Genomic DNA, 24,156 nt, shown 5'->3' on the forward strand with positions numbered 1-24,156 from the left:
GTTGTGTGTGGATGTTAATGGTAACTCTAATAACAATGTTGAATAAAAAGGAGCAAGCTGAGCAAGGAAAAATATTAACGGACAAACAGGGCACCAGAAAGTAGAATGGAGCTAAATCCTTTGTTCAAGGAGATTAAGTAATGGAATACAGGGAGTGGTTACCTCAGGGCAAGATCCCACCCAGCTAAATTTCCAACTTGTGAAAGGGAACTGAAAAAAAGCTTAGAACCAGGTTTGGTGGGGCACACTTTTAATCCCAGCACTGGGAAGGCAGAGGCTGGTGGATCTCTGAGTTTGAGGCCAGTCTGATCTAAAGAGCAACTTTCAGGAAAGCCTAGCTTAGGCAGTGAAAGAAAGAATGCTGGTGAAGATGTAATTGAACAAGCAGGCCATGTTCCAGCCCCAGTAAGCAGCAGAACTTGGAAGCTTTGGCCATGTGGTTCTGGCTATAGAGTTAAGGATATAAGAAAGGAGTTATGGAATAAAGCAGCTGAGGCCAGGCATGTGTCAGCAGTATCCCTGAATGGAGGGTCAGAAAGGCCATTTAGTAAAGCTGTAAAGTTGAAGCCTGGACTGCCTTGGAGACCCCATGATGTGTTAAAGGTGCCAGAGTTGTGGGATACCCACCAAGGAAAGCTGCTAACATGGAGTGGAAACAGCCCAAGAGAAAGAAGTGTGTTGCAGTCAACAAAGCTGAATGGAGTTGGAGATGAGAGCCTTTTGACTCATATATGGAGATGCAAAGTTTTGAGTTTGCCCATCTGGTTCTCAGTCTTGGTTTGGTCCAATTTTTTTTAATTTTTACTATGCTCCCTTCCCTATATTCGGGAATGGTAATTATTTATTGAGAGTATGTGATCTATTTTTTAATTTGATCTTATAGGGGATTATAATTAAGAGATTTCATGAATCTCAGAAGAGACTTTGAACTTTGGACTTTTAAACATTTTTGAGACTGTGATAGACTGTGGGGACTTTTGAAGTTGGACTAAATGCATTTTACATAATGATGTTATTAAAAGCTTCTGGAGGCCAGGGAATAGAATGCGGTGGTTTGAAAGAAAATGGCCCCCAAAAGGAGTGGCACTATTAGGAAGTATGGCCTTGTTGGAGAAAGTAGGTCACTGTGGGGGCGGGTTTTGAGGTTTCATATGCTCAGGATACCACCCAATGTGTCAGTTGATTTTCTGTTGCCTGAAAGACGTAGCACTCTCAGCTCCAGCACCATGTCTGCCTGCATGCCTCTATGCTCCCCACCATGATGATAAGGGACTGACTACCGGTTGAAAGTGTAAGTGAGCCATGCCAATTAAATGTTTTCTTTAAAAGAGTTGCTGTGGTCATTGTGTCTCTTCACAGCAATTAAAACCCTAAGACATCTTTGTTTTGGAGATCCTGCAGCTTTGGGTCTACAGGACCAGCTCCTTTATCATGCTTCAGCAGATCATAGATAGGGCACATGTGGGGATGGGCCAGCTTATAATGCTGGTTCTGGGCCTGGGTAGTTGCAGAGTTGATCAGCCTGTCAGCTCTTCTTTGTCCTTATCACCAGGGTGAGTTCTCCAGGATTGCTCCAACTAGTGGCTAGTTCAAGGGTTGCAGCTATGAGCAAGTGGTGGGGCCTTTTCTGCTTTCACCTCAGAGTCAGTTCTCTAACACCTACACAACCAGCGCCAGCTCTATTGTGTTGCCCAGAGGAGGTGCAAGGGCCACACTCCCAAGTGCTTCAGCTAGTGAGGGGCAAGGTCAGCTCTCCTTACTTTTATGACCCCATGCCCAGTTCTCCCACCTGCCACAGTCTGCGAGGGGTTGAAAGGAGGGCATGTCTCCCCCTCCTTCACACACCACCATATGGCAGATGAGGGGCAGGGCCAGATCTCCCAAGCTCATGTTCTGGGCAGGTTCACCTGCACTGCTGTCAGTAGGATCAGCTCTGCTTTGCTTCCCAGGCGAGGTCCAGGGCCCACTTTCCTGGGTTCTACAGCTGGTAAGGGAGCGGGTGGGCTCCCTTGCCAGCAGGAAGTGGTAGGGGCGAGAAGGGCCATCTTTCTTCGCCCCTACTACCACACCACAAATGAGGAAGGAGGTAGCAACTATGCTGAACTTACGCCCTCAGGACTGGCTCATTTGTCCTTGTTTACAGGTCAGCTCTACTGATTTGCCCAGGCAAGGCACAGAGCACATTCTCCTGAGTGTTGTAGCTGGTGTTGAGTTGAGCCAGGTCCCCCACCTGCTGCCCGTGACGAGGGGAAAGGGGAGGCATATTTCCATCACCATGTGGCAGGTGCGACCCGCTTTCCAATTCTCACGCCCTCGGGGCCAGTTCGCCCTTGACCCTGAGAACAGGGTAAGTTCTATTGGGCTACCCAGGTGAGGTATAGGATCCTTTCTCTGCCTCAGAATTTTTCATCAGACATCTTCCTAGGAATTCCTCTTATTCCAGGAAAAGTAACAGCTTTACAAATTGCCATCATCATGAATCAGTTTAGCTTGTTTCAAAACTTCACAGAAATCAAATCAAACAAATTGCACATTTGTGTATCTGGCTTTTTACTCCCACTGTAATGTGTTTAAATTTATCATCATCATTTTAATTATCAGTGGTTTGTAGGATTATGAGTTTTCTTTTCATCCCACTGTTTCTGAATATTGTGTCTGTACATTTTTGCTATTCTGAAAGAAGCCAATATTAAAATGATCATAAAAGTTTGTGGCTCAGATTTATCACTTGTTCTGTGTCTACGTGTATGAATACAAATGCTGAGTTGTAGAATATGTGCAAATTTAACTTTATTAAAATTACAATTAAGTTTGCACCCATATACATACCATTGTAAATACCTGTCAACAATATATGACACATTCTATTCATGTATAAATTATCAATATGGATGTGCCCAATAATTTTAAGCTTAGTTATTCTTTAAGCATAGCAATATCATTGTGTTTTGATTTCTCATTTCCAAAATAACTAATGATATTGAGATATTTGTGATTATTTTAAACTTTTCTTAAATTCCTTTTCTGACTAATTTTTTACCTTGTAATTTCCTCTCCTAATGTAAGATAATGTCTGTAAATCATCTTCTAGAAGCTTCACATATTTAGACTCAATCTTTTTGTGGGTGTCACCAAAATATTTTTACTAAATTATTTGTATTGTATTATATATTTTTAAAAGTTTTCCCTAAATGGATATGATTTTCTTTTGTATTAAGTTGCAAAATACCATGTACTTAGGAAAATATACTTGTCATATCAAGGCAGTATGATGTTTATAAGCCTTTTAGAGCAGACTCTAGAAAGATTGTTTTGTAAACATAATCATAATGTCTCTCAATGATTATGTCAGATTGATTGATTAGAGATATTATTGGTGAAATTATTAAGGCCACTCCATGTAGTTAAAAGGAGATTTATTTAATGGCGTAACTTAAAAATTAAGGGATAGGTAGGTCGCGGGGTCTGGGGAAGGTGTATCGCAGTCCAGCAGTGTTCTCTGGAGCTCTGCTTGGCCCACCCCCACCATCCAGGGTCCCAGAACGGAGAGAGCGCTCCCCAATCCAGATCTCGGGTCCCCAGGCGCCTCCCTTGGCCCCGCCTTGTAGGCATGACAGTTGCCGAAGTCTCAATGGGGGTTGGAACTTCCAGATCAAAGCTGGAATGGCTACCCACTACAGATATGGTGGTTTGTAATGACATGTTGTTGGAATAACTGATCATGTAGAGAAAAATGGAAGAAATAGTACCAGAAGGGAAGTAAGAAAGTAGGAAAGGAGGAAAGAAAAGATGAAAAGGATGAACAAGGAAAGAAGGGATCAATGAAGGAAGGAAAGTCAATCCTTATAATGTGTGAGATCTAAAAATCAATTTGGATTTGATTATAGACTAGAACGTTGATTTCATATAAAACTACAAGAGAGATATAAAGAAAAAAAATACGTGATCTTAGCTAAACCAAAGGTGAGTGATAGGGCAATCAAAATTCAAAGGTCATAAAAGTAAAACAAATTTTACTTCATGAAACTTAAAGACTATTATTTATTGTACCAATAGCAAAGCTTTCTAACTATAGACATTACATTCTAACTACATTACCAGCCCACAATTTGATTTTAGTTTCTTCTGTCTAGAGAGAACATTACTGTCAGTTTTAGCTTAGTTCCTGTATACTGGAGTAAGGATCCCCAGTGGGAATATTGGAATGACTATGGAGTTTTAGCCATTTGGTTTTCTTATGGAAAGCATTGCTTCCAATTATTCAGTGCCAAAGCCCTGAGTTCATTCATATTATTCTGTTCTAAAATCACGTGTGAGAGGAGGCTGTCAAACACATAACTCATCACCAAACTCAAGTTGTTATCATTTACTTAGTATTTATAGTGCTTTGAGCTTTTATGTCAGTCTGAAAGAAGAAATCATGAAAGAATAGTTATGTGTAAAGTTAGTGAGGGCAAAGCACTAGTGTCAGGTTAATTCCAAAGGCTACAAAAGTCCAGCTCCTGTGAAGTTGGTATTATATAACCTTTTAAGTGTAGTTGGGACTTGTTTTCATTTTTTTAAAGATTCTTCTAAACACAAATGTGTTTTATGTCCAGATTCAGCATAAAGTTGACTATTTAAGTGTGATTCTTATGTCAATGATTTTTATAGCCTTTACAAACATTTCCCTTTATCAAGCAGTAAGTAAAGATTCCCATAAGCAAGGTTTTGTGTCATGTTTACTAGCTTATGTGACTGGTCATGCTGTGGGATTATCCCTTAATTATGAGTTTAGCCTTGGCAGCCCAGATGAATAGAAAATCATGTTAAATCTCCAATCTGCCATGTCTCTTGTTCTTCTGCCAGTCAGGGTGATTCTAATTGGAAAGTAAATTTAAAATGCCTTCATGCAGATACCTTGCTAGAATAACCACTATAAATGCAAAATTTACACAAAAGATAAGTGAGGACAAATAACTAAAAAAAATTATGCAATTCATGTTATGGGATTTCAGAATTAAATGCATTTTTCAAAAAAAATTCATTATACATTAATCAAATCAGTATACAGATGGCCAAGTGAATATGGTGAATACTAATATTTTGAGTACTGAACAAATAGCACATATAATGGTGCATATAATATAAACTAATTCGTGAGTATATATAATTTTGATGATTTCATTTTATGTCCATTTTAACGCAACAATCTGATAGTATACTTTATAAATTTTCAGTGAAATTCTGCATTTCTTGCTCACTCTTTACTATGAAAAATTAAACACATCTTAACATAGTGCTGAAGATGTTGATCCTATCTGCACTAGTAATTAAATGGTTAGCTTGATTAGTTGAAGTTTAATTTGCTCATAATGAGCCTGCAAGTATAAAATAGCAGTACTAATGTGATGTTATACATAATTCTATTATTGAAACCGCAAAGTGACTTTATACATAATCTTACAATCAAAATATTTATTTTCACATTTGACCTTGTGGGACTGTTCTTTCAAAGTGTTCATATTTTAGATTTAGACACTCATGTTTCTGACCTAGTAGTTTCCATTTGTTTATATATGTGCTATCAATTATGAGCCACCAGAGGAAGAAGAAACAATGAACTGACCAAAAGAAGATGAAGAATGATGCTAGAGACTATCCAAACTCAGCAGTGAGGGAAATGTTGCCTCATGGTGACAATTTAAAGAAAGTGAGAAAGAGCCTGTAAGGGTACATTTATTTATGAAAATGTTTAAACACGAAAGTATAATTTCCAATGTTTGCTTAATACTTATAAGAATAGTGAAGTAATCCCATGAAAGGCTTTATCCACTTTTTATTCTAGAGTCTCCATTTGCTATTACATTTGTACTAGTGGAAAATATTCATCTTATATTCTTATTCAAGCTTCACAGGACATGAAGTTGACCTAAATTAAAAGATATCATGGTTGGTTGTATCAGTGAATGCAAAACCCCTTCCTCTTGACAAGACCTCTCTGTGTTCCTTTCTGAAGTCATATTATGGAATGGGATAGAACAGTCTGGAATACAATAGGTTTTTTTTTTTTAACAATTTCATCAGTCATTTCCTAGAGACTACCAGTCACTTTTTGATAGGTCTACATGGTTAGAATAGTTTGTCTCAGTCAATTCCAGAGAGGACCAGGGTACTTCCATTAACCACTTGAATAACTAACAGAATGAATTTCCTGTTGCAGAATTTTTTTTTACACTGTCTGAAGATGTATTACTGTGATTGGTTTAAAAAGAGCTGAATGGTCAATAGCTAGGCAAGAGGGAATAAGTGGGACTTCCATGCAAAGTGTGGAACTCGGGATGAATCTAGGCAAGCAGGAGTCACCAGCTAGACACTGAAGGCATCACACATATGGTACAGAGGAGAGGTAACTGAGCCATGAGACAGGATGTAGATTAAAAGAGACAGGTTAATTTAAGTTATAAGAGCTAGTTGGGAAAAAGCCTAAGCTAAGGCCAAGCTTTCATAATTAATAGTAAGTCTCTATGTCATTATTTGCGAGCTGGAGGCACAAAGGAAAATCTGACTATAATTTCCTGTTTCAGTTAAGGCCTAAGGTAAGTGTTGTGACAGGCAGCATAATTATAACCTGGTTATTAACCCTAGGGCAGAGAACCAAAAAAATCTTTATTTTGGAATCCTAATCCTTAAGAATTGTGTTATAGACTAATTTTGTTCCTTGTATTTTGAGGCAGAATCTTTCACTGAGCCTCAGGCTAGCCTTGGTCATTAATTCAGTGTCTTCCTGCCTCAGTTTTCCAGGCGCTAGCATTATAGGCATGAGATATGATATTTAGTATAAAACTTTTATAGCTGTGGACACTATGGTAACTCACTATCCTGAAATAATATGCTGTTATAAATAAAACAAAACTTCCCAGCAGTCTTGCGTAGCTTGAGTTTTCCAGCCTGGCCCACAAATCTCTCTCACCTGCCAGTCCCAAGCCGCTCAAACCCGATCAAGTAAACACAGAGACTTATATTGGTTACAAACTGTATGGCCGTGGCAGGCTTCTTGCTAACTGTTCTTATATCTTAAATTAATCTATTTCCATTATTCTATACCTTGCCACATGGCTTGTGGCTTACCGGCATCTTTACATGCTGCTTGTCCTCATGGCGGCTGGCAATGTCTCCCTCACCCAGCTTCCTGTTCTCTCAATTCTCCTCTGTTAGTCCCGCCTATACTTCCTGCCTGGCCACTGGCCAATCAGTGATTTATTTATTGACCAATCAGCAACACATTTGACATACAGACCATCCCACAGCAGTCTTGTTTTTAAAACTATTGTTATCTTGTCTAGCTCTTCTTATTTAGTTTTTGAACAAAATTAATGGAGTATGAGCTGGTGAAAAGATCTTGTTTGATGTGTGTGGCAGGGTCCTGTGCTGTTGTTCCCTTTGGGGGAGGGAGCAAGTAGGCACAGAGTCAAACCACACAGACTCAGGTACAATGTGGAAACAACAAGCTCAGTTTATTCAGGGAGAGGCAAGCCTTATACACTCTCCACCCCACCCTGGGGGAAGGTCTGATGAAAATGCATCTGCTGGTGTGACATGGCTGCCTCTCATTGGCCCAGGTCATCTCCAGATTATGTCTCAGCTGCTGTTGCTAAGGCCCTTAGGCAGACCGAAGTTGGCTCTCAGAAAGTATCTTTTTTACTGGTTTGGGCCAGCTGGCCCCCAAGCCTGTTAGGGAAGAGTCATCCTACAGATGTGGAAAATTTCTGTAATTAACCCAGAGATCCCAAATCAAGTTCTCATGAATACTTCTCTATCCTAATATATAGCGATTATTTTCTAATATAGGTCTGTAAATTCCCAGTGTTTTATCTAGTCTGTTTTATTGTATAACTCAATTATACACACTATTTCATGGATGCATCTAGGTTTAACTGAATTGCTTTGTTGTGATTACGGTGATGATCATCTTATTCTGTTGCATCCTGCAGCATCAATCTAGGTAAATAGATTAGGCTTTTCTTCTGGAAGTAGTATAGACACATCTCAGGGCTTAACACTAGAATCTTACAGCCTTTTAAGTATTCTTCCTCTAGCTCAGAGGATTCTGTATCATTACCACGTTTGTTCCCAGCCTCATGAGCCTGTGGACCCTTATCCTTAGGTAAGTGCTATAGCCATTGAAGCATCCTTCTGGTACTGGTCCTCCTGGGGACAGGTCTCATTATTTCGAAACTGCTTTCTCTGAGAACCCTCTTACAGTGATATTCTGATATTTGGCTGTACATGTATCCTGTTTTTAAATGCTAAATAATGAAAGATTTGTATACATTTTAAACATGTATTTTTACATATCCCTTTTTTTTACTTAGTTATATGATAAAAATAAGAAAACTCCCAAAACTTGACTTCACATTATTCAAAAGCTCACTAAGCAAACTAGGCTTCAAACTTACACCAAAATAAGTGACAAATCTGTAAGATATTTATAACAGAAGCAAAACCCATCTTCATGGTGTTAGGTCAAATAGTTCACAAGTATGACATCAACTTTACAATCTTAATATTTATTGATAACATGCACCAAGAATTTTTATCTTAATAATTGTTCTTTAACTGTAATTATAAGTCTTGGAAAGGAAACATTTTGTCACCAGTTTACACATGATCACAGTGAGTAAGATCTTTGTAACTCATGTAATGTTGAGTATATAGTTCTGGAATTTCATGTAGTTTTGGGAATTGAGGATCTATATATCATACCCTTAACTCTCAGAGATATTATTGATTTTATTACAAGATAAAATAATTGAAAGATATTAAACCAGTAGCATGCAATTACAACTTACATAAAATATCATTGCAGAGTCAGATTAGTGTCATTCTCTAATAAAAAAAAATAATATGATCATCACAAGAAAATAGTGCAAATTAGATGATTGTACTGTGATAGACAAAAAAATCATCATAATTTTAATAGAAGTTAAAAGTCAAAATGCATATTATGGAGAGATTTTTTTTTTAATTACAGAATCATCCAAAATCTACCAAATAGGTTTATTGGTTGTCAGTGGGACATATTTAGAAGCATTAATATTTAGATATTTTCAGATGGCTTCAAATACCGAACTATGGACAGATAACATTAAAAACAGTATTATAAGGTGGTGCCAATGCTGATTAACAAGCACATTGAGTAGAGTATAATTTTCAGAAATGATTTCAAAAATCAAATTAACATAGACACTAATTTTTGAGCTAATTTTCAGGCTGTATGACAATAAAGTCTAATAGTATTTACGTTTTATTTATTTAAGGTGATAAATTTTAAGTAGAAGAAAAATCACTTAAATGGCATGCCAAGTATTTTTGATGTGGAGCTAATGTTTGCACATCTGTTTCTGTTATTTCAAATGCTGCCATGGAGAAACTGGAAATCAAGACCTTACTGTGTAATTCAAATTAAGCTATTGCATCCTAAATCCCATACGAATTTTATAACACTTTTTGAGGTTGACAAAGGTGCTCAGAGACTAAATGAAGGATATTTTCCCTACACATTTTTGTTTTAGTTTTCCATATGACACTTCATAATATTTTCAATTTATATTCTGATGAAGAAAGATAGAAATGTAGATTATATAACATAGAAAGAATGGGAGTGGGAGATGAATACCCTGCCTGTGTTCTATTTTAATAGTTTATTTTATAGTATATAATATTTGAAATTGAATTTGTTCTCATTTTGTCTATTTGTTGATCAGAGATTTATTGTGGTAAATTCTTTTATGAATCCAGTTCCTAAAACTCTTCATCAATTCAGGCAGTTGTAATACTACATTAGAAAATTCTCAAGTGATCTTTGATGCTCCATTAGATTCCATTGTATTATAGTAATTTACAAACATTTCTACTAAGTAGGATTCTGTTTTTAATATACTGATTTCAATGTCATTACATATTTTTGCACATATTTCTTTCTAAATATTTCATATATATATATATTTTTATGGATATATATATATATAATATTTTCATACTGAACTATCTTGTGAAATGTTGATTCTCCTACATTTCTAAACTGAAATTATATAGATTTTCAATATATTGTCATCATATTTCATTATCATCAAAATAGAAAAACTTTATATTATCTAAGTTAGTTATATAAGTTAATGATTCTGTTAAACTCTACTCTTAACTGAGAGTCCCATTTTATTACTTGAGTAGAAAAAAAATGTTTTATTTTATGTGTTTGAATGTTTTACCTGTGTGTATGTATGTGTACCACATGAGCAAATTGCCCAAGGATGCCAGAGGAGAACCTCTGATCTCATGATGTTGACATTACAGATGGTTGTGAGCCACCTGAGGGTAATGGGAAGTGAGCCCAGGTCCTCTGGAAGAGCAAACAGTCCTCGTAAAAGCTAAGCCACCTTTCCAGAATCAAGCCTTCTATTATTTTCCTTTTCTTCTTGCAGTCAAACTGCTCTTACTTAACATATCTACATATCTAAATGCATAGTAAAGTAATAAGATTTGTTACAGATCTGAACTTACAATTTTAAAGCTTTTATTGTATGATTTAAAAGCACATTTCTTTTGAGGGTTTTTTAATTCATTCCTATAGATTTGAAATGCTAATTTGTATGTACAATATTTTTATTGTTTCCATAAAATAATTACTATGTGAAACAACAACAAAAATTATGTATTATGTCTCAGAAGATGAGTAAGAAGTAAGACATGCATCTCATTAGTTTATGAGATCTCATGGCATTTTTAAACTTTTGTGTAAGGATATGGTCATATGTTTGGCTTATTACATTAAGCGTAATATCTTCTGTGTCCCTCATATTATAGGAGATGACAGAATTTCTTTTCAGGAGTTGGATAACCTTACTTCATGGACATATCCACACAAATGTTGTTTTTCTTATCTTTAGAACTGAGAATAATGCTATAATTGGAGCTCAGACATCTCTTCTACGTACTGACTTCAATTTCTGTGTGTTCTCATAAGTGGAATTACTGGCAGCACAGGAACTTTAACTTATGACAGTAGATAAATTTTAAAAAGAAAAGGTGTTAATCTACTGACACGAAATTCCAATTAGAATCATCTTTGGAGATCTACTGAACAGAACCATCATCATTAAATGATAAAGCATTTCATGCAGCAACAAACATTGTTTAAGATTTTAATTTTTTTACCACTGAATCATAAGTATATGAATAATGATAGCAACTTGTTAACTGGTTTAATTGCTTTACAATGTAATTTTATCAAAATAGTTCATTGTGCTTCATATATACAACTTACTGATAAAAAAAATGAATTATCGGCAAGCTAGTGTCTCTCTGACTTTTTTTCTTTCACTTTCAAAGTCAACAAAATTGATTTACATTATGGTTGCCATATGTGTTTGAAAATTTCCCTTCCTAATGTATTTTAATGACCCTTAGGTTTATATTTGGCCTGTCCAGATAATCTAAAATAGTCTTCTTGAATTTAATGATCCATAACCTTAGTTTCTCCTGCCAAAACATTTTTTTCATTTGCTTTGATACATTTGTAGGTTCTAGGTGGTAAGATGCTCACATCGTTAGACAGTAATTATTCTGCACATTACAAAGGTATACATATTACATTTATGTACATTTAGAGTAAGTAGTGGAATAATTACTTGAACTCTTGAATGTTTTCTCTCAAGGCAAGACTGAGTTTCCTAAGACAGTTACTTTTAAATAAATAAATAAATAACATTATTATTTCCATATGGCTGATTGGGTTTACTGTTAATATTTATTTACATATAATGTATCAATGTATCATTTAATCAGAGGGTATTGCTATGTAGCCTCGACTTGCTTGACACACATTGTATGACTAGGGCAAACCTAAAAGGACAATCTCCTGTTTCAGTCTCCCTACCACTGCAATTATAGGCATGCACAACCAAGCCCGTCTTCGAACTCTTTTATTCCAATAACAAAAAGATTCCACAGTTTAGGGGCAGTACTTCCAAATGTGTCTTTTCTTTTTCCTCTTTGTTTTATTGCTGGTGGGATTTTCAGCATTTCAAAGTTACAGAGTCATTCTTTCTATGTATCTAGAAGAGGTTATTTACTTGCTTTGAAATAGTTAGGGTTGCCTTTAAGTCCAACATCATGATTATGTTCAATATCTTCTAAAGATTCTGTTGTCTTCTATTTCCCATCTCAAAGAGGCACTGGAATTACAGATGCATGATTCTGAGTCCAGGTTCACGTAGGTTCTTAAGAATAAAGCTAAGGTCCTCATTCTTGTGCAACAAATGCTTTAGCCGCTGATCAATCTCTTATCCCAATATAGTTCTTAAAATGTTACATAGTCTACATTTTTTAGTTAGTAGATACCAACCTATTGTCTTTCTTGTACATTTTATAAACGGCAGTTTCTCTTTAACCATATATGATCTGTTCCAAACTCTCAATGAGTGCTTGAAACCACAAAGCACTGAACCCTCTACATATGCAATTACGAGAAAGTTAGATATATGTCATCTTTATTAAGAGAAATACTACAAGGATAAAATATGACATTGAAAGAAATGTGCTGCACTATAACTGCTAACACCCTGCTCCTGTATTGTGGAGCAAGTATTAAGTAAAATATGTTTTCACTTAAATGTGATAGCAGAACAGTCAACCTGATAACCTAGAGTGAATGGTATCAAATGTCAATATCATCAATATCATTCTATATTATTATACACATGAATACCACACACACACACACACACACACACACACACACACACACACACACTTGAAAAATTATGCGTCACAATGACCAATGATTTATTTTCTATGACACTCATTTAAGTTATTTGAAATTGTGTATAGTGACTCCGGTGAAAACCAAAATGTTGTACAGATAATAGTTTATTTATTTATTTATTTATTTGCTTATGGGATTTACTTGGAAAATGGGATGAGAAGGAAGAAATTGAAACTCTTCACTAAGTGTGGCAGTACATGCCTCTTATCTTGAGACTTCCTAGGCTGAGCTAGGAAGATTTTCAGTTTCAGGCCAGCCAGCCTTAGCATTTTAGCAAGATCCTATAATGAAACAAAACAACACATGCAGAGAAACTCATAAAAGTGTTATTTTCATCATACTTTAAAATTCATAATATAAATGGGGACATGATTAAAACATTCTTCCTCAAAGACTTCATAGGTACTTCAAAGAATGTCTGAAAAAAGACTGAACTGGTGTACATGAACTCACTGAGAAGTTTATAAATAGTGCTAAATGGTCCATGGAATTTCATTTACTTTTTGGAAATGTGTTTATTCAGGAAACAAAGAGGGATAAGCACATTAGGACCGCTATACCCCCATGCCTCTAGGTCTGAAACACTGTGCTGCTTGTAAAAGTTAGATTTCTTATAAAAGCCAGTTAGATAACCTTATAAACCGTTTCATTTTACTTTCTATTTACTATGACTTTGATTAGTAATGCCCAATAAAGTTCTCTTCTTGTGCAACCTCACTAATTGAATCTGTGCTGGTTATGCTTAAAGCAGTCTCTTGACTACTAATTCAGCATGCTTTTCACACAAAACACTTCTTCACCTGCAATTTTCCTGTGTATAGCTTTTCTTTTCATAGGTGATTCCAATAATCCCTAATGATTGACTGTGTGTATTCTTCAGGATTTCCAGATTGACTTTCTACCTTTGAAGCTTATTACTTTAGAGAAGCAATATGCTTGATTGATTTTCTTCCTCCTAAATTTACTGAATGATTCATGGCATTGACCACACGGCTTCTTGCTTTCAAATAAGTGGTAAAATGATGAAATCCAAAATTCATAAATTGACCTCATTTTCTAATATATATCTATATATCTCTCTATATATAGTATATCTAATGTATATGATGTATATTATACCATGTTGACAAGAATATGAATGCATATGTGTGTGTGAAAGAGAGAGAGAGAGAGAGAGAGAGAGAGAGAGAGAGAGAGAGAGAGAGAGAGGGAGAGAGGATGTCTTTATTGCTTTCCAACTTAGTTTTTGAAACAAAATCTCACCAAATGTAGAAACTTAATTATTTGTCAAGAGTAGCTAGCCAGAAAAGCTCCCTCAATCCTTCTGTCTCTCTTTCCCCATTGCTAGTATTACAGGCATTTATGCTTTTCCATAGGTTTTGAGAATCCCAAATCACATCCTCATGTTTTTACAGCAAGCATTTTACTGATCAGGCCACCTATACTGTTAGCATTAACAATATTGAATATTTCTCTTAGGACTTCTTCCTTCCCTTAGAAAGAGAGAATGTAAACTGTTCCCCAATCCCTAGAACATATGAGGAAAGTAAAGAGCCGCTATTACTAAAATATGTATTTCCCCCTCTAAGGCATGTCTCATTCTGGAAACACAGTGGGTAGAGGGAAACAAATTGTCCTTTAGGCCTGACTAAAATGGGGAATTGGTTCTTAGTACCATATTATGGTTTTTGAATACAGAATTTTAGAAACGCTCTCATTGTTTTTAGTTGTCGGTTGGCTATCTGTGGTGGTATTGTGTTCCCCAAAATATTCTACACCCTAATACAGTTATCTGGGGTCAGAGAACAGAACAGCCACTAGATACAGAGGCTAGAAAATGGTGGTACTCACACCTTTAATCTGGTGCCCAATGTTTGTGGTATGAATTCATGAAAAAGCTGCTTTCCTGTGGCCTTGCAGGCCCCCACTCTGCCCCTAGGTACACTTGGCCAGTTGTGGTGGCACACTGGTTGGATTTACTGAAGGAGGCAGAGGCAGGAGGATCCCGAGCTTGAGGCCAGCCTAGGAGGCTTGCTAAGGAGAAGCAATGGCCGGCAGGGGCCCAGCCACAAATGGTGGCAGTGGGATCGTGGAGGCAGCGGCTGCTGCTTTGAGTTGCTGGCTGCTTTTCATCATATTGGTGACTGTGGTGATGCTGCTACCTGGGATGAAGGGTTTAATGCTGCTTGTTCAGAGAAGAATTGCCAGGACCATCATGTTACAAAAAAGCATCAACAAAGGTCAGTTTGGAAAAGTTTGGCATGACAAATGGTGGGGAGAAATTACTGTGAAGATTTTCTCTTCTAGGGAAGAACATTCATGGTTCTGAGAGGCAGATATTTATCAGACTGTGATTGCTCTAAACCACAGAGGAGGCACACACAAAAAAATTCTAAAGGGAACCATTACCACACCTAACAGTGACTTTGAAATCTTCAAAAAGATGACAGGACTCCACAATGATGATTCCACAAGGACTATGGTAAAGCCATTAAGCTGATTAACAACACCAAAAGATCGACTTTGAACTACAAACTACTCAGGACAATTTCGAGATGGGTAGCTGAGATGACGCAGATTCAGACTACTCGAGCAAGGACTTAAGATAAGCCCTGAACTTTCCCATTATGCAGAAACTGGACAAATGATACAGGACTTGACAAATAACCCAAAATTTTTCTTTTCAGGATTCCCTAAAGATGTCTTCACCCCCAGAAAGCAGGAAGTAATTTTAAGAAGACGACACCCACATTTCCAAGATGTGGGATGGGAGGTTTTGGTTGTTTAATGAGTTATGGATATTGTCATTGTTTATGACGGTTGGTTACAAGTTGTTAATTGTTAATGGTCAGGAAAAAAGCTGAATAAGGAGATTAGATTCAGAGTTTTTGTTTGAGAAAAAGGAAATAATAAGATAAATGGGTAAATCATTGAATCTACTCTAAAAGAAAAAGGAGAAGATATAAAAATGACAAAAGGTAGATTATTGAATCTATTATAAAAACAAAAAAGAGAGAATATGGATATAATAAGATAGAAAGGGAGATTATTGAATCTACTTTTAAAAAGGAACTACTTGTTTTAAATAGGATACATAATGGAATTTTTTGTCTGAGTTTATCAAATATTACTGGAATGGACATTGTTATATATTAATGGAGTTTTTTGTATGAATCTGTCAAATGTTGGTGGACTAGACATTGTTAATGTAATTCTTGACATTTATATATATATGAATATATATATATGAATATATATATATTCATATATATATGAATATATATATTGTATATACTTATTGGATAATTTTTCTTGTATTAGTTATAAGTTTTTTTTTAATTTTAGACAAAAAAGAGGGGAAATTTGGTGGTGTTGTGTTCCCCAAAATATTGTGCACTCAAAAAAATTATCTGGGGTCAGAGACAGAACAGCCACTCGATACAGAGGCTAGAAAATGGTGGTACTCACATCTTTAATCCTAGCATTCTAAAGACAGAAATCCATCTGGATCTCTGTGAGTTCAAGGCCACACTGGAAATAGCAAGGCATGGTTTATTCACACCTTTAATCCCAGGAAGTTAGCCTTTAATCCCAGAAAACAGAAAGGTATATAAGGCACGAGGACCAGGAGCTAGGGCTGTTTAAGCTTTTAGGCTTTTGAGCAACAGTTCACCTGAGATTCATTCTGGATGAGGACTCAGAGGCTTCCAGTCTGAGGAAACAGGATCAACTGAGGAACGGGTGAGGTGAGGTAGCTGTGGCCTGTTCTGTCTCTCTGATTTTCCAGCATTCATCCCAATACCTGGCCCCAGGTTTGATTTTATTAATAAGACCTTCTAACAATTCTGCTACAGCTATCTATTTTGGGAAAATAAGAAACAGCAAATGAAACAAAAAGTCGCTTGGTACCTGATGCTGTATCATTTGCTTCTGTGTTTCCTTCGATCTCTTCTTGACTTTTTGTGTTTCTTAACAAAAATAGACCTGCTATGTTCATGTATTCAATCATAAGTATCAGATACTGCTGTGGGATGTTCTGTATGGCAAACGTGTTGCTGATTAGTCAATAAATAAAACACTGATTGGCCATTGGCTAGGCAGGAAGTGTAGGCGGGACAAGGAGGAGAATAAAGCTGGGAAGTGGAAGGCTGAGAGAGAGACACTGCTAGCCGCCATGATGACAAACAGCATGTGAAGATGCCGGTAAGCCACGAGCCACGTGGCAAGGTATGGATTTATAGAAATGGATTAATTTAAGCTGTAAGAACAGTTAGCAAGAAGCCTGCCATGGCCATACAGTTTGTAAGCAATATAAGTCTCTGTGTTTACTTGATCGGGTTTGAGCGGCTGTGGGACTGGCAGGTGACAGAGATTTGTCCTGACTGTGGGCCAGGCAGGAAAATTCCAGCTACAAGATACATTTCTCTCTTTCATACATATGTCTATAACTAGTCTTTCTCTGTCTCACCAGCTAGCAAATAATGACATGGAGACTTCTTATTAATTATGAAAGCTCAGCCTATAGCTTAGGCTTGTTGCTAACTAGCTCTTTTAACTTAAATTAACCCATTTCTATTAATCTACATCCTGCCACATGGTATTACTTCTCTTTCTTGTTGCGCCTCCTGTTTCCTCTCTGTGTCTCCTGGCTTCTATGCCCCTTGATTCCTTTTCCTCTTTCCAGCCTGAAATCCCACCTATATCTTCTACCTAGTTGGCCATTCATCTTTTTATTACACCAATCACAGCAGTACATCTTCACATAGTGAACAAGCATCTCACAACATTTCTCCATGTTTGTCTAAATAAAAAGGAAAAGGTTTTAATTCTAACATAATAAAACTATATATAATAACAACAATTATCAGGTAAGAATTTCATTCACCGTGTCCAGTCCATTTATATTTGGCAAATTCAGAGAAAGTACTGTGTTATTTTTTCTATCTTAGTGAGTTCAATGTTTTGTACTTAATTCATTTTCTTTCCTAACTTTTATTACCAATACAGAAGTACCATTTTTGACCTCAAAACATTTTCTTAGATAAACAATTTAAGCTTTTTTATCTCTCAACTTTATACATTTTACACCTCTTCTGGGAGTTTCTTTTCTGAATTTGGTAATGAGGAAAATTGTAGCTATAACTAGTCTTCAACTCCATCAAGGCCCTGAGAAGGTTATAATATTACCTGAGTAAACAGGAAGTACAGAGCAAGCAACTTCCAAAACTATAGAAATGACAGAAACATTTGGCTTCCTGGGAAGTCATCAAAGGTTCCTCTGCAAAGTTGGAGCATCCTTGTTTGGCCCATGGGCCTAGAACATTTGACAGACTTTTGTGAAGCAGGAATTTCAAAGGACTCTCCTACTTTGTCTTGGCAAATTTCAGCAGTCATCTGCTTTTTTGTCCTGTTTGTCCAATTTGGATAGCATACTGTCAGCAGTTGAGACAAAGGCTGTTTGTTGTATAGTGGATAACTTTCCCACATTAAAAGTAAACTCCATATGAAGGTTCTTAGATGCCAATCATCCTTCTCTGAAGTAAATTGCTGATCCAGGAGCAGATATGTTTAACTGTCATGAAGAGCTTGTTGTTAAAACATCTTAAATACCATATTCTGTAGGTCTTTGAAGTATTTGAAGACCATTTGTGTATCTAAAATGTATCTCTGTTTGACCTTGAAGACATACCTAACATCGCCACAAATTTATAGATGACTAACTACTCACCTATATTTCTTAATTATCTTAAACAGTTTTCAAGCACTAAAACTTCACATTACATTTTTAAATGAGCTGCATAGGTATAATACCTAAATAAAAGTAGGAACACTAAATTTGTATCAATATAGAAAAATCCACACCAATGTAAAATATTTCGAGTAGTGGTTGTTCAAAAGTAGACTCAACAATCCACCCATTCATCCTATACTATATCTCCTCCTTTCCCTTCAGAAAGAGATGCCTGAATCTAATCTCTTTCGTTCAGCTTTTTATCTGACCATGAGCAATAACAAATCATAAGCAACCCCCCCCAATGATGACAAGCATTCTTAACCCACTGAATGACCAAATCTACCCACTTTACCACTTGGTATCATATTCTCTAGACTCTTTCCTGTTGTCTGGGGGTGAAGACATCTTTAGGAGACCCAGAAAAAATTGTGACAATTGTCAAGTCCTGGAAAAGCTAGCTATATTATCTTTTTGTTTAGTTTCTGTGTAATGAGAAAGTATAGAGCTTATCTGAAGTCCTGACTGGATAGTCTGTGAGACTGAATGATCTCAGCTAGCAGTTTTGAAGTTGTTCTTGATGCAGAATTTTTAGGAAACTGCAACAGAGGAATTCTGAGAGCTGGATCACCTGAGATATTTGTCTTCATTGGTGTTTGGTCTTTTTTTTTTCTGAAAACACATAACCTTTTAAAGGTAACATATATATTTGCATTAACATAAAAATGGAATGTGTGGTGCACACAGTCAGCTAAAGAGGAATTTTTTGTTCTTTGCTTGAGCAAGTGAAAGGCATCTGTGAACTTTATAAATTCTTTTTGACAATATAACCAAACCTCTATCCATGCTGTAAGAAAAGATGGCATGTAATAATAAATCGTGAGGACCCTGTAGACAATAAGATTTATCATGTCTCATCCAATCTCAGAAATGTTCCCTTTATAGAGGAATCAGTGCATATGCAATCTGTCCTGTAGTCTTTCTTGGTTTATTTCTTCATATATGTAGTCAAGATTTCAGGAGGTCTCCCCCAATCCAAACTGATTTTTATTAATTTTAAAGAGAACCATAATGTTTTTTTCCCTGTGGAAACAAAAGCATAATCACTCCCCCAATGCAACATATTTTCTGACTTCCATTGTGAAGTTAAGATATTTTTAAAATACATAGGTTGGTTTAATTTAACAATTTCTATAATCCAGTGTCTCTCAGCTTAAGGTGAAGTTTCCTGTCCCTACCACCTGCTCCCAAATAACCAACACAGAGACATAATATTACTTATAAATTCTCAGCCAATAACTCAGCCTTGTTAACTAACTCTTAAAAGTTGGTGCATTTCTATTAATCTATTAAAAGCCCAAGGATCATGGCTTTTACCTCTCTCTCATTTTGTGTGTCCAACTCATTATCCATCTGGCTGGTGCCTTCTCTGACCTTGCTCTTCCTCTTCTCATCATTCTTAATTTGGATCTCCCACCTGACTTGATCCTGTTCTTCTATTGGCCAGTCAGCTTCTTTATTAACCATTGAGAGTAATGCATATTCATAGTGTACAGAAGGATTATTTCATAGCATTTCCCCCCTTTTGTCTAATTAAAAAGAAGGGTGTTAACCTTAACATAATAAAATGATATATAACAAAAAACAGTTACCATGGAAGGATTACAGTTACAATATTCAGTCCATTTGTATTTGTACTTTCTTATCTAACTTATCTTGTTGGATCTAAAGTTTTACCTCTAATCTACCTGAATATCATAACTAAGAAAAAACATTATAACTATCTAGTCTTCAACTCCATTACAGACCCAAGAAGGATATAATATTGCCCGAGTAAGAAGGAAGGGCACAGCAAGGGACTTCCAATGCTAAGAAATGACAGAAACAGATGGCTGCTTCAAAAGTAACCCAAGGTTCAACAGTAACGTTGGGCCATCCATCTCCTACCTTCAGGCTTATAATATCTGACAGATTTTTCTGTGAAGCAGGATTTTTGAAGGACTGTCCCGTCTTGTCTCAGTAGTCACTTTCTTTTGTGTCCTGCTTGTCCAATTTGGACAGCATATTGTCAGCAGTCAAAGCAAGGGCACTTTCTTGCCCAGTTTATAATTTCTGCCACAAAGAAAGTAAACTCCTTATGGAGTTTCTTTGATGACCATCGTCTTCTCTTAATGTAGATTGGTGCTGCCAAGGAGCAGACATGTCTCATTGTCATAAAAAATCTTGTTATTAAGACATTTTAAAAGCCATATTCTGTAGATCTCTGAAGTGTTTGAAGACCAACTGTCTATCTAAAATATATCTCTATTTGACTTTCAAAACATACCTAACATGACTACAAGTTTGATTGTAATAGGTGATGATTAACCTGCATTTCTTTATTATCCTAAGAAGTTTGTAAAAATAACTTTCAAGGACTAGAAATTTACATTACATTGTTAAATGAGGTATATTGGTATAATAGCTTGAAGAAGAATAGAAACATATGTACATTAGATTCTACAAAGAATAACCTTAAATTTGTATCAATATACAGAAATATCTTAAATAAGAGTAGAAACATATATGCAGTATAACAAAAATAACCTCATATTTGTATCAATATACAGTGAACCATAACAATATAAAATATTTAAAACTAGTAGTTAATTTTTTGGTTTAAATGTAGATTCGGTAATCTACTCTTTTACTCTATCACTTTTATATCCCCCCTTTTTCTTTTCAGAACAAGATCCCTTAATCTAATCTCTTTTGTTCAGCTTTCTCCTGGCCATTACCAACAACAACTTGTAACAATCCCCTCTTATATGATAATAAATATACATCACCCATCTTTTGGGAATGAGGACATAGTTCTGTAGACTATTTCCTGTTGTTTGTGTGCACTGTTATCTTTGGGGGTCCCTGAGAAAATTTAGGATTATGGTCAAGTCCTTACTGGGGTATTCTGTGATGTTATATCATCTCAGTCAGCAGCCCTGAAGCTGTTCAGGATGCAGAATATTGAGGAGACTGTAACAGAGACATTTTGTAATGCTGGATCACATGGATTATCCATTTGCATTACTATTTGGTCCCCTTGCTCTGAAAATACATACACTTTTAAAGGTAGCATACAGATCTGCATTAATAAATTATACACTGTGCATTGTACATAAGTCAGCCAAAGATTTTTTGTTATGTGTTTGAGCAGGTAAAATACACATCACATGTATTGTAGTTCATTTCAGTTTATTTCTTTATGTTTGTAGCCAGGATTTTCATGGGGTCTTCTTTGATCAAACCTGATTTGAAGTCACAATATGTTAAAATTATATTGGTTGATTGAATCTAGCAGTTTTTATAATCGAGAGACTCTTAGCAGTCAAAAAATTCAAAGACAACACAATGACATACAGGATCCTGACTCTGTGTATTTGCTATCTTTATGTGGCTTATTATATTTTTTACTACTCTATTCCTTTTCTAAGGACTTTCTTTACCCTTTTTGTTTTCTCTCTCAAGCTTATATATATTTTTAAACATACTGTAACACGTCTAGAATTTTTTTCCCATTTGAATTCGTCTTTATTGCATATCTCTAACCTTTACTGCCTGCATGAGCAAAACCCTAAACCTGCAGCATGAGGGTGGGAGATGCCCCTCTGCACTGCAGCTCCTGTGAGAAACTGCAAGAACTTGCCATGTGGCTCAGCTCATGGTGTACTGGTAGTTGCCAGGATATGCATCTGTGTATCACAGCAGGTATGAGAGACACAGACTAGGAAGTCACATTTGGCTCAGTTTCTGTTTGTTTAGAACCTCTTTTTTAAGCTTTCTCAGGCTTTATGTGGATGTACATGACCCTGGATGTTGGATGCCAGTTGAAAGCAGAGCTTTCCTTTTCCAACTGCCTGCTCTCAAATAATCAACATGAAGACTTAAAATTATTATAAATGCTCAGCCAATAGCTCAGGCTTGTTACTAGTTAACTCTTATAACATAACCCATTTCTATTAATCTGTGTGCTGCCCCAAGGCTCATGGCTTTTACCTCTATCCCATTTGGTGTGTCCAATGCATTCTCCATCTGGCTGGTGATTCCTCTGATTCTGTCCTTCCTCTTCTCCTCTTCCTATCATTCTCAGTTTGTCTCTCCCACCTAACTTTATCCTGTTCAGCTATTGGCCAGTCAGCTTCTTTATTAACCAATGAGAATAATGAATATTCACAATGTATAGAAAGATTATTCCACAGCACCCAGCAGCTATTGATTTCTGTACATTAACATTTTAAAAAATTCAAAGTCAATGAAGCACCAAACAGGATCCAGATGCCCTGTATATTTTCCATCATTATGTGGCATATATATATATATTTAGTCTTTCTTTAAAGACTTTATTATTTTTTAACTATTTTTTCTATGACTGTTTATAATCATTTTTTATTGTATCTGTTTAAAGATTTTCTTGGTCTGGACCAATTTATTGCATTCCTGAAGCCTTCTTTGACCATCTGAGCCAAGCCTTAAACCAACCAAATGGCTCTGCACATGGTGCTGGCTGGCTCAAGTCCACAGGCAGTGGCCATGAGCAGTGTCTCTGTATGCCACAGTCAAACTGAGGGACTGTGGGACTAGGAAGATATGTCTGTTCCATGTTTGAGTGTTTGGAACATTTTTAAAAGCCATCTTGGGTCCTATGTGGAAATATGTGCCCCCCCATGTTGAATGCCACATGTAATGAGTCTTTCTCTGTCCCACCAGCTCCCAAATAATGACATGGAGGATTCTTGTTAATTATGAAAGCTTGACTTTATCTTAGGCTTATTCATAACTAGTGCTGATAACTTATTAATCCATTTCTACTAATCTACACCTTGCCACATAGTGTTACCTCTCTTCCATCTTGCACCACCTGATTCTTTTCTATGTCTCCTGGCTTATCTTGTGCACCTAGATTCCTCATACTCTCTCTGGCCCAGAAATCCTTCCTATACTTCCTGCCTAGATTTTGGCCTTTCATCTACTTATTACACCAATCACAGCAATATATCTTTGCACAGTATACAAATATCCCACAACATATATCTGTGTAGGAAAGTTTGTATGCCTGTGTAGGCATCTGTGGAAGGCACGGGATGTCAACTGAGCATCTTCTTCCAATACATTCAATTATATTTCTTAGTTGACTTCTTACTGGTTGGCTGGAACTCACTGATTGGCTAGATTGACTGGCTTGAAAACCTCTAGAGTCCCCCTGTTATTGCCTCCCAGAACTGAGATTACAGGTATGTGTTGCCATGCCTAGCTTTTCATGTAGGGTCTGGGAATCTGAATTCAGGTCTTCATGCTTCTGCAGCAAACACTATACACTAGGTCATCTCCCCACCTAGATTTTTCTTTTCTTTTTTTTTCATTGAGAATAGATCCTTCTCTCATACAATACATCCCATCTACAGTTCCCCCTACCCCTACTCCTCCCAGCTCTCCACCATTTGTTTTCTCCCCAAGTCCAGTACACCTCCATTCCCCTTCACAAAGGAAGCAGGCCCCCAAGAAACAACAACCAAACATGACAAAACAACATATAAGACAAGGAAAAAATGCCTCATACCGAGGCTGGACAAGGCAGCTCACTAGG

The sequence above is a fragment of the Peromyscus californicus genome, unplaced genomic scaffold (genome assembly GCF_007827085.1).
Source record: "Peromyscus californicus insignis strain IS unplaced genomic scaffold, ASM782708v3 Scaffold_12__1_contigs__length_115047231, whole genome shotgun sequence".
Taxonomy (NCBI): Eukaryota; Metazoa; Chordata; class Mammalia; order Rodentia; family Cricetidae; genus Peromyscus; species Peromyscus californicus.